The sequence below is a fragment of the Arachis hypogaea genome, chromosome 2, assembly GCF_003086295.3.
Source record: "Arachis hypogaea cultivar Tifrunner chromosome 2, arahy.Tifrunner.gnm2.J5K5, whole genome shotgun sequence".
Classification (NCBI taxonomy): domain Eukaryota; kingdom Viridiplantae; phylum Streptophyta; class Magnoliopsida; order Fabales; family Fabaceae; genus Arachis; species Arachis hypogaea.
The window spans coordinates 39693497-39705180 of NC_092037.1; positions in this window are offsets into that span (position 1 = coordinate 39693497).

The window sequence follows — 11684 nt, forward strand, 5'->3', positions numbered from 1 at the left end:
GGAATTCCAAACATTGATGGAGATTTTTGGATGAATACAAGCACAAGCCACCATAACAGGAAGCTCATCAAATGTCCAACTTAAGGACTTTAACTAAAAGTGCTAGGTGGGAGACAATCCACCGTGGTATGATCGTTCCTCTTTCAGTTTTAATTATAGTCTGTTTTGTTTGTTTTTGGGTTTTAATTGAACCTGGAATCATGCATAGTTGCATAGCATTCATATTAAGCATTGCATTCTGCATACTGCTTTATAATAATAAAAAAAAGTTTCACGCACGCGACGCGTCCGCGTCATATGTGCGTTTGGAAGAAAAGAAATGTGAACAGAGAGTCACGCGAGAGCGTGGCTGGAGGCGTGCCTTTGGCACAAATTGATCCATGCGACTGCATTGCTGACGCGTTCGCATCATGTAGGAAAAACGCCTCCCACGCGTCCGCGTCACCCACGCGAACGCGTGCCTCAAAATCAACGTAAAAAGGGTATATGGCCGAGAGTTGAGCTAGAATTGGGCTGGACTCGTGGCAGATGCACAAGCCTTGCCACGTGTACGCGTGCCCCACGCGACCGCACCATTTTCAAATTCAGGCCATCCACGCGATCGCGTCAACCACGCGACCGCGTCACCCTAAATTTTGGCAAAATGAGTTTCAAATAGAAAGTTGCGCGAGCACGCGGCTGCCCTTGCGCCACTAGCACAAACCATGTCACGCGTCCGCGTGACCGACGCTCCCGCGTCACCTCACTTACATGCTTCCCACGCGAACGCGTGCCCCACGCGTTCGCGTCACCTGCGCTGCACAACTTATCCAGATCAGCGCCAATTATCTTATTTTTTCCTCTCTAATCCTAATCTCTTCTATCTTTTCTTTTTTCTTCCTCCTTTTCCTACTTTCTTCTTCTTCATCTCTTTCACTTCTCATCTCTCTTCACTTTCATTCTATTTTATTCAATTTATTTGCATACCCTCATTCATTGCATTATCTTCATTGGTGTTGGAATTTTATTTGGGTCATTATTTTTATGTTGCTTATGGCTTGTTTGGGATTTGTTTAAACAATTATATATTATTTTTATGGGTTACTTGCATGTTCTAATTAATATTTTCCATACCTTATTTAATATGCATGCTTTGTGTTTGTGAAAATGCCCATATGGTATTTTGCACTATTCTTGGATTTCTTTTAAATCTACCACTCTAAATGCCTGCTTTTCACATAACCCCTTCTCTATTTTATTATTTAAATATAATTGTTATTACAAACATGTTGTTAGTTTGAAAGACTTGGTAATCTAACTTGGACATTGAATGCTCGATCTATGCTACTCATGCCTTTGACAGCATGCCAATAAACATCTTGCATTTAACTGTCATCACATGCACTTACTATATTTCCATTGATGACTTTTCACATGTAGTCATGACCATATGTTAACATCATTCTTCTTTACTGTGCATTGATTACCACCTTTCTCGCTCTCTTCCTTGCTAGATCCCCTAGCTTTACTTGTTACTTTCCTTTTTCCCCTTTCAGGATGGCCACCAAGAAGGGTAAAGAGAGAAAGCTACTCCCAAACCACCGGCAAGGAAAGGAACACAAAGAGCACTAGCTGAGGAACTATAACCCCCATCCACCTGCACATCTCAGCATGCATCGAGGATGGTGCAATCTTTAAGTGTGGGGAGGTCGATACCGATCTCCACGGGTTAGTTAGTCCCTTCTCAACACCAATTTTTGTTTCTCATTGTTGCATTTGCATGTTTGATTGCATGTTTTTTTGTGTGCATATTTTACCACTTGGTTAAAGTGATATTTTCTTTTTCAAGAAATTTTTATAGTATTTCACTAATTTAAGTTGAAAATTTTCGTGTTAAATTTGTTTGAAGTTGTATTTGGAACATGGTTTTTGAGCCAAAGAACACACAAACCTGTGAGATTTTGAGCTTAATTGTATGGTTACATTATTTAACCATAAAATTTATTCTTGTGTGTTTTTCTTCTCTATGATTGCAATCTTTATTTTGTTCCATTTTATATGTCCAATATTTAGTGTATTTACATGTTTGCATATGATTGACGCTATTATTTGATTTTAGCTCACTTATCCCAAATAAGCCTACCCTTTACATCACCCTTGTTAGCCACCTTAAGCCTTTTTAATCCCATTCTGTTCTATAACCACATCACTAGCCTTAAGTAGAAAAACAAACGTAAAAATCCTAAATTGAATCTTTGGTTAGCTTAAGATAGAGATTATGTATCAACTAAGTGTGGGAAAACTGTGGGAACATGGGTTAATAAGGGAATCTATCATGTTTCTAATTCTGAATATTAGGAAATTTGGATATCTACTCATGTAAAACAGAAAATTAAAAAATTTCCATATGCATTGATATGTTATTTTAGTTTTTATGTCTCTATAAAAAAAAGAAAAAAAAGAAAAGAAGAAAAAAAAGAAAAGAAAAGAAAAAAAAATATAATATAAATAAATAAATAAGGGGACAAAATTACCCCAATGTTAAGTTAATAAAGATCAATGCATATGTGACACAAATCAAAAGAAAAGTTGACACATGAGTATGTGATATAAAAGTGGGAATTATGGGTAGCTAGGCATGATTTTAGGAATTATATAGCATGTATGTATGTTAGGTGATAGCTCAAGTTACTCAAAGATTCAATTTATATCTCACTTAGCCATACATATATCATCACCCTTGCCTTGGCCCCATTACAACCTTGAAACGATCTCATGATGTTTGTATGGGTATACTAAATATTTGTTGATTGGTTAGATGAAGGACAATGTTTAGAAAGCATGATTAGGGAAGAATAGAGTGATTGACCCTAGACACTTGAGAGATTAGAGTGATATACACTACCAGTAAGGGTTCAGTGCTTAATTCTATGTTCCCTGCTTTCATGAGCTATCTTCTTACAAGTCTACTTGTCTTTATTTTATATAATTTGAATTAGTGAAATCTGATTTATGTTTGTCTTGGAAAACTTATTTTTAACCAAGTAGGTAGAAACATCTTAGTATGTAGTTGCATTTACAGGTTGCATTTCATACATTCTTACCATTCTCCTTCACTCTTTTAGTTCTCTTGAGCTTAGCATGAGGACATGCTAATGTTTAAGTGTGGGGAGGTTGATAAACCACTATTTTATGGTTTATCTTGTGCTTAATTGAGAGGATTTTATCAACTCTTTACCCACTTATTCATATGATTTGCATGTTTTATATTTTCCTTCCTGATTCTGTGCTATGATTAAAAACATGCTTCCTTGGCTTTTATTTCCTTTTATTTTAATCCTCTCTCATTACCATTATATGCCTTGATATGTGTGTTAAGTGATTTCAGGAATTACAGGGCAGGAATAGCTTAGAGGATGAAAATGAAGCATGCAAAAGTAGAAGGAATACAAGAAGTTGAAGGAACTGCAAAGCTGTCAGCCTGACCCTCTCGCACTAAAACGATCATAAATTGAGCTATAGAGATCCAAATGATGCGGTTCTACTTGCATTGGAAAGCTAAAGTCCAGGGCTTTGATTTGATATATAATTTGGCATAGTGGCTATACCGCTAGGCGACGCGAACGTGTGATTCACACGGACGCGTCGCAGTGACGAAAATCAGCGTGGCAGATTTCTTCTCCAACGATTTCTGGGCGGTTTTCGACCCAGTTTGCGGCCCAAAAAACACAGATTAGAGGCTATAAAGTGGGAGAATCTATTCATTCATGATCATGCTCTCATAATTAACTTTTCATAGTTTAGATGTAGTTTTTAGAGAGAGAGGCTCTCTCCTCTCTCTTAGGATTTAGAAATTAGGATTTTTAGAAATTAGGATTTATTTCAACTCTTCATCAGGTTCAATATTTCTTTTACTTTATATTTATCTCTTATTTTCAGATACTTTAATGCTTTTATTGATATTTGATTTATGTTGCCCAATTGGCTTATGAACTTTTCATGTTAGGATTATACATTATTAAGATGTTTTTAGATTTATGATTTCAATTCAGCATTCCTTTTTGTCTTGGTTAAGAAATCAGTAACTCAAGAGTTATCTTAGCTCAACATAATTGATAACTGTTATCTTTGCTAATTGAATTGAACTTCAATAATCCCAACCTTTTCTTAGGAAATAAATACGATTCGAAGGTCAAACTAATTAGTCCCTTGACTTTCCTTTGCTTTAGCAAAGGTTAACTAAGTGGAATTAAGATTCAACTTTCATTATTATTGATAAGAATAACTAAGTCTGGACTTTCAATTTCTCATACCTTGCCAAAGGGTTTGCCTTACAGTATTTATTTATTTTAATTGCCATTTAACTTATTTGCCATATTCATTCCTCATTCTCAAACCCCAATTTACAATCTTCATAACCAATAATAAGAACATACCTCCCTGCAATTCCTTGAGAAGACGACCCGAGGTTTAAATACTCGGTTATCAATTTTAAATGGGTTTGTTACTTGTGACAACTAAAACGTTTGCACGAAGGGATTTCTGTTGGTTTAGAATCTATATCTATAACGCGACTAGTTTTGTAAAATTCTTTACTAGCAAAAATCCTAACGTCATGCCTCAAGGGATGCATTTTTCTCAAAATAACTATTGGGAACAACTCAACACTTCTCTGGAAGACTTGAGTTACAACATGGACCAATTAAGGGTGGAACACCAAGAGCACTCCATCATTCTCAATGAGATTAGAGAAGATCAAAGAGCTTTGAGGGAGGAGCAACAAAGGCAAGGAAGAGACATAGAGGAGCTCAAGGACATCATTGGTCCTTCAAAAAGAAGGCACCACCATCACTAAGGTGGACTCATTCCTTAACTTCCTGTTTTTTATCTCTCTCTTTTTCAGTTTTTGAACTTCATGTTTGTCTATGTTTGTGTCTTTACTACATGATCATTAGTATTTAGTAACTATGTCTTAAGGCTATGAATAATTCTATGAATCCTTCACCTTTCTTAAATGAAAAATGTTTTTAATACAAAAGAACAAGAAGTACATGAGTTTCGAATTCATCCTTGAAATTAGTTTAATTATATTGATGTGGTGACAATACTTTTTGTTTTCTGAATGAATGCTTGAACAGTGCATATTTTTTATCTTGTTGTTTATGAATGTTAAAATTTTTGGCTCTTGAAAGAATGATGAACAAAGAGAAATGTTATTGATAATCTGAAAAATCATGAAATTGATTTTTGAAGCAAGAAAAAGCAGTGAAAAAGCAAAAGCTTGCGAAAAAAAAGCAAGCAGAAAAAGCCAATAGCCCTTAAAACCAAAAGGCAAGGGTAAAAAGGATCTAAGGCTTTGAGCATCAATGGATAGGAGGGCCCAAGGAAATAAAATCCAGGCCTAAGCGGCTAAATCAAGCTGTCCCTAACCATGTGCTTGTGGCATGCAGGTCCAAGTGAAAAGCTTGAGACTGAGTGGTTAAAGTCATGATCCAAAGTAAAAAGAGTGTGCTTAAGAACTCTGGATACCTCTAACTGGGGACTTTAGAAAAGCTGAGTCACAATCAAAAAAGGCTCACACAGTCATGTGTCTGTGGCATTTATGTATCCGGTGGTAATACTGCAAAACAAAGTGCTTAGGGCCACGGCCAAGACTCATAAAAGTAGCTGTGTTCAAGAATCAACATACTTAACTAGGAGAATCAATAACACTATCTGAAATTCTAAGTTCCTATAGATGCCAATTATTCTAAACTTCAAAGGAAAAAGTGAGATGCCAAAATTGTTCAGAAGCAAAAAGCTACAAGTCCCGCTCATCTAATTAGAACTAATATTCATTGATATTTTGGAATTTATAGTATATTCTCTTCTTTTTATCGTATTTGATTTTCAGTTGCTTGCGGACAAGCAACAATTTAAGTTTGGTGTTGTGATGAGCGGATAATTTATACGCTTTTTGGCATTGTTTTTAGGTAGTTTTTAGTAGGATCTAGCTACTTTTGGGGGTGTTTTTATTAGTTTTTATGCAAAATTCACATTTTTGGACTTTACTATGAGTTTGTGTGTTTTTCAATGATTTTAGGTATTTTCTGGCAGAAATTGAGGGACCTGAGCAAAAATCTGATAGGAGGCTGACAAAGGACTGCTGATGCTATTAGATTCTGACCTTCCTGCACTCGAAATAGATTTTCTGGAGCTACAGAACTCCAAATGGCGCGCTCTCAATGGCTTTGGAAAGTATGCATTCAGGGCTTTCCAGCAATATATAATAGTCCATACTTTATTCGATTTTAGACGACAAAAACTAGCTTTCAACGCCAGTTCCATGCTACATTATGGAGTCAAACGCCAGAAACACGTCATAAACCAGAGTTAAACGCCAAAAATACGTTACAACTTGGCGTTTAACTCCAAGAGAAGCCTCTAAATGTGTAAAGCTCAAGCTCAGCCCAAACACACACCAAAGTGGGCCCCGGAAGTGGATTTCTGCAATATGACTTATTTCTATAAACCCTAGTAACTAGTTTAGTATAAATAGAACTTTTCTCTATTGTATTAGTCGCCTTGGTTATCCTGGTTCCCTCTCTGGGGCCGGAACCAATGAACACTATTATCACTTATGTATTTTCAACAGTGGAGTTTCTACACACCAAAGATTAAGGTGTGGAGCTCTGCTGTACCTCGAGTATTAATGCAATTACTACTATTTTCTATTCAATTCAGCTTATTCTTGTTCTAAGATATCACTCGTACTTCAACCTGATGGATGTGATGATCCGTGACACTCATCATCATCCGTCCTTATGACCGCGTGCCTGACAACCACCTCCGTTCTACAAGTGAGAGCTAGAATGTGTATCTCTTGGATTCTTGATGCACGATGCATGGTTGCCCCCACCTGACAACCGAGCCTTCCATTATGTGAGATCAGAGTATTCGTGGTATAAGCTAGAATCCATTGGCAGCATTCATGAGAATCTGAAAAGTCTAAACCTTGTTTGTGGTATTTCGAGTAAGATTCAGGGGCTGAATGACTGTGACGAGCTTCAAACTCGCGATTGTTGGGCGTAGTGACAGACGCAAAAGGATCAATGGATCCTATTCTGATATGATCGAGAACCAACAGCTGATTAGCTATGCAAGAAACCGTAGTGGACCATTTTCACTGAGAGGATTGGAAGTAGCCATTGACAACGGTGACACCCTACATAGAGCTTGCCATGGAAAGGAGTAAGAATGACTGGATGAAGCAGTAGGAAAGCAGAGATTTAGAAGGAACACAGCATCTTCATACCCTTATCTGAAATACCCTTAGAAATTTCTTGAACAGGTCAGTGCCTAGGATGTTGTATGTATATATATGTATATAGTTATTATCTAGCTATATCTAGGGGTGTTCTAACTAAAACTCTGTACTCTAATAAAGTCTGGATCACGGAATGTTATCAATTGCTTGAGATGTTTTTATGTGTCGTTGTTTATAACCGTTTTATCTATTATTATTTCTGAATTGCTTATAAATGATTCCGTCTACTAACCCAAGCGTTTTAAAAAAAAGGTACCTCGCAAAATAACTTCACTCTTAACAACGATTCAGGCACATATAATAAATAATAGATTATAATTAGGAAAACAAGTTGGTAGCGCATAGTTTTTGGTATGATCTAGACATACTGAAAATTGGGTCGTTACAAGTCAAACCATACAAATACCAAAGCAAGATACAAAGAGATACTATAAATGATCCAGGTTCGCTCCAGAAGCTACATCATTCGAAGGAGGAGGCAGGGTCGAGATCGTGGTAGCATTGACAACTCCATCTGACCTAGTCAGAACCTCGACATCGGGCTCAAGCTTAGGAGGGACCACCTCAGCAAAAGGGGGAGGACCCTCATCCTCATCATCGGGGGTAGGCACAACTTGCCATCCTTCACCACATTGTCCATACTAAATAAGGTGAGGTCAAGCTCGGGAGCAAGAACCCAGACCTGGCCTTTAGATTCTCATACATCTCGGTCATGCTGCTCACCATATGGCGCTGGAGCTCGGCATAGTCATCCTGCGCAGATTGAAGCCTCTCCTTAGTCTCCAACAGCTCGCCATAAGTGCGGGTATAGCTTTCATTGGACTTCTTGGCCATCTCCTAGGCCAGGTTGGCAGACGCTTCCACTATAGTAGCTCGAGACTTCTCCCTCTCAACATCAAGCTCCAATTTAGCCACCCTGGCATCCAGCTGGTCCTTCAAGGCCTTAATCCTATAATACTCAGACTTAGCATCCTCCATGAAGACCTTGGTAGCGCGAAGGCCACACCAAGATTGGCCATCCGAATACTATTGCTTGTTATGAAGTCAAGGTGGTGAAGGATCGACACATCGTCTATTGAAACCCGACCAAAAGGAGCAATCAACTCAGTGGCAAAGGCCACACCATCAAACTCTTGGTCGTCTAAATTATAAGTCCCAATAGTCTTTTGTTTTTTGGGAAGAGGGCCAGCAGAAGTAGGAGAGGAGGTAGCACCAGAGGTCGTCTGAGACGGATCAGACGGAGTTGTCCAAACTCTCGGGGTTGGGATAATTTTCCTCGGACCCTGAGACTCAATCGCTGGCTTCTTCAGAGGCAGCTGTGCCGAAGACCCCTCCCCCAACATCTTACCAGACAGATTCTGGGCAGCCACCGCCTTTTTGGCCTTCCGAAAAGACCTCATAGAGTCTGACGATTTAACCATCTCTGAAAAGAAGCTAGGAAAACAATTACACAATCGGAAAAGGATAAATTCACAAACAAGAGGAGAAAACTATATGTAAAGAAAGAGGTTGGACGCTACATATCTCACAACGAAGAAGGGATGGATCTCCTAAAAAGCTCTTAGTATCCAGGTGAGAAGGTTCCCCTCAATGCTCCTCCAAAACACCCAGAAAGGCATGTTCTACCTCATCTAAAACTATCCCAAGAGTATTTTAGGGCTACGGGGTCTTTTTGCCACCATAAAGGAAAGGTCGGCTAATCATTTTCATCCAAAAAGAAAGGGCGAACGCCCTAAATAGCTCAGACTTTAAAATAGTAATTTTTAAAGTCACGAAAAGATTCATCAAGCATTGAGAACACTTTCTTCCCTCTGGGTAGCTCGGAAAGAGATCCAAGAAGCTTTCTTCTTAACCACTCCAGGTTTGGTCAAAACAAACAGGTAAAGGAAAAGAGATTGGGAAGGATAAACACCTAGTTCCCGACACAACAACTGAAAAATCTTTATAAAGTCCCAAGAGTTTGGATGAAGTTGCGAAGGGGCCACATTACAGTTCCACAAGAGCTAGATTTCAAAGGCAGTAAAAGGAGTTGTAATATTCGGCTGGGAAAAGAAGTAGTCGTAGTTATAAAAGAAAGGTCGCTCTGTCCGTACTAAAGGAGGGAAACTAACTCTCTCCTCAGGGTCGGGTGACATTAATTCATAATTCTTCTCATCCTTCCTGTGCTCACAGATCCTACGGAATCACCTATGTTTCACACAGTACTCAAGGTCAACAACGGTAACACACATCAGGACTATGGAATCTAGCCAATCGGCCATACCAGTAGGCACCTTGGTAGACATCTCGACAATGTTCTTACGAGAAGACATAAAGCAACTACACCTACAGGAAGAAAAATAAAAAGGAGTCACTACCAAAACAACTTAGACAACAACAGAAAATGAAGGAACAATCAACAAGTAACAAAGTATGGCAGCAAAAGAGCACCCCAAAATTCATGCAAAGCAAAGAAATCAAACACCAAAAAACCCAGGGGCACCCTTTGGAGGTAGTACGGATGCAGAAGAAACACATAGGAAGATCAAAACCCTAGCCCCTTCACCTCTTTGAAAAAGGTTCACCTTAAGCACCTAAATTCCCCTAAACCAAGCAACGAACACCAAAAGATCGCGACTTCAAAGAAACGTAATCACTAGAAAGCTCTCAAAAAGCCCAGTAAGATCAAAAATTTGTACAAAAAAAAGCATGCAACAAGTAAAGTACAGAGAAACACGATGATCAAAACATGTAAAATAAAAAGGCATGAAGCGAAAGCACCAACCTACGGAAGAAGCTAAACGAGCAAAGCAGCAAGCCATGAATAATCTTCTCCAAGGATAATGGAAGCTCCAAAAATCCAAGAAAGGAACGATCTTGAGGGTGAAGGAAAGGAAGCTTCTTTTACTGAGAAAAAAATGCACGAACGATCCAAAAGCAAACTTCAGGAAAGAAACGAGCTTAGGGGCAAGATCGAAGGACGAAATGAAACAGAAGGGAGAAGGAAACTGAAACTAAGAGCAAAACCTCTTCTTTGATTTCAAAAGGAAGTTTAAAGAGGGAAAAGAAATGGAAAAACCAAATGAAAGCCCAATCTATAGGCATTACAGGTGCGTGCATATTCCCAAGAAAGTAACCCCTTCGAGAAACAAATGCGGCAATAAAGGAGCGAAAGCAAAAAATGCTTTGTATTTAAACACAAACTCGCAAATGGAAGAACAGATTGGACCAAAATGCTTGAGCACGACTTCCCCAAAGAGATCGAAGCTCAGAAAGCACAATCCCATGGAAAGGTCCGAGCTCAAGCAGGGGCACTGTTCATATCCTGGGTCAAGCTATGCGATCCGAGTTGGACGAAGACCAGGACGACCGACCTCTTATAAAGGCTAGCTCGTCACCGACCTCTTCCTAAAGAGCTTGTCCAAATCACCATAGAGGCCCAAGCAGGCCCAAAGCAAAGGTTACAGCCCACCCGAAGGTGGCTGACTAAAAGATAAGTGATCTCACCCACAAAAGATAAGATAAGATAACTAACTTATCTCAAGGAAGGTCACTCAACACTACTATAAACACACTGGAGCACCCAGGTATAACTCACTCTGATTCTACACAAAAAAAACCTGCCTAAAACCCGTGCTAACTTAAGCATAGGAGTCTCTTGTAGGTACCACCACCCTCTGGTGACCAAGGATCAGTAGCATCTCAAGATCCAACAAGTCGGACCCAACAGCTCCGATCACACCCGAAGATCTCATCTGAGATCGACCTTCAGTTTCAGGTAACCCTCAGAACAGATAGGTTGCATGTTAGTTAGAATCTGTACATATTTTACCACTTCTTTTTCTTGTTAGGACTACTTGGTTAGGGTTATGACTTCTTTTACAAGAAATTGTTTTTACGGCACCCTACCAATTTAAAAATTTTTTTGTTGAACTTGCTTGAATAATTTATTTTGGAACATGGCTTTCGAGCTAAGAACACAATCATGTGAGTTTTGAGCCCAATTGTATGGTTACATCTTATAACCACGTATTTCAATTCTTGTGTGCATTATTCTCTTTCTATGATTGTAATCTTTGATTTGTTTAATTCTATATGTCCATTATTTCGTGTATACATGCATTTATATGATTGAGGCCATCATTTCATTTAGCTCACTTACCCAAATAGCCTACCTTTCATCAAATATTGTTAGCTAATTTTGAACCTTTTAATCCCTTTTGTTCTTAATTTTAGCACATCACTACCCCTAAGTGAAAAAAATAAATGTCCTTAATTTGGATCTTTGATTAGCTTAGGCTAGTGAGGGTGTGTATCATTTGGGTATGGGAAACTTGGGACATTGGTTGAGGTAAAAGTGTATTTTTTATTTTTGTTGAAGATTTTGGAAATTGGGTACTTCTTCTTGCACTAAATATAT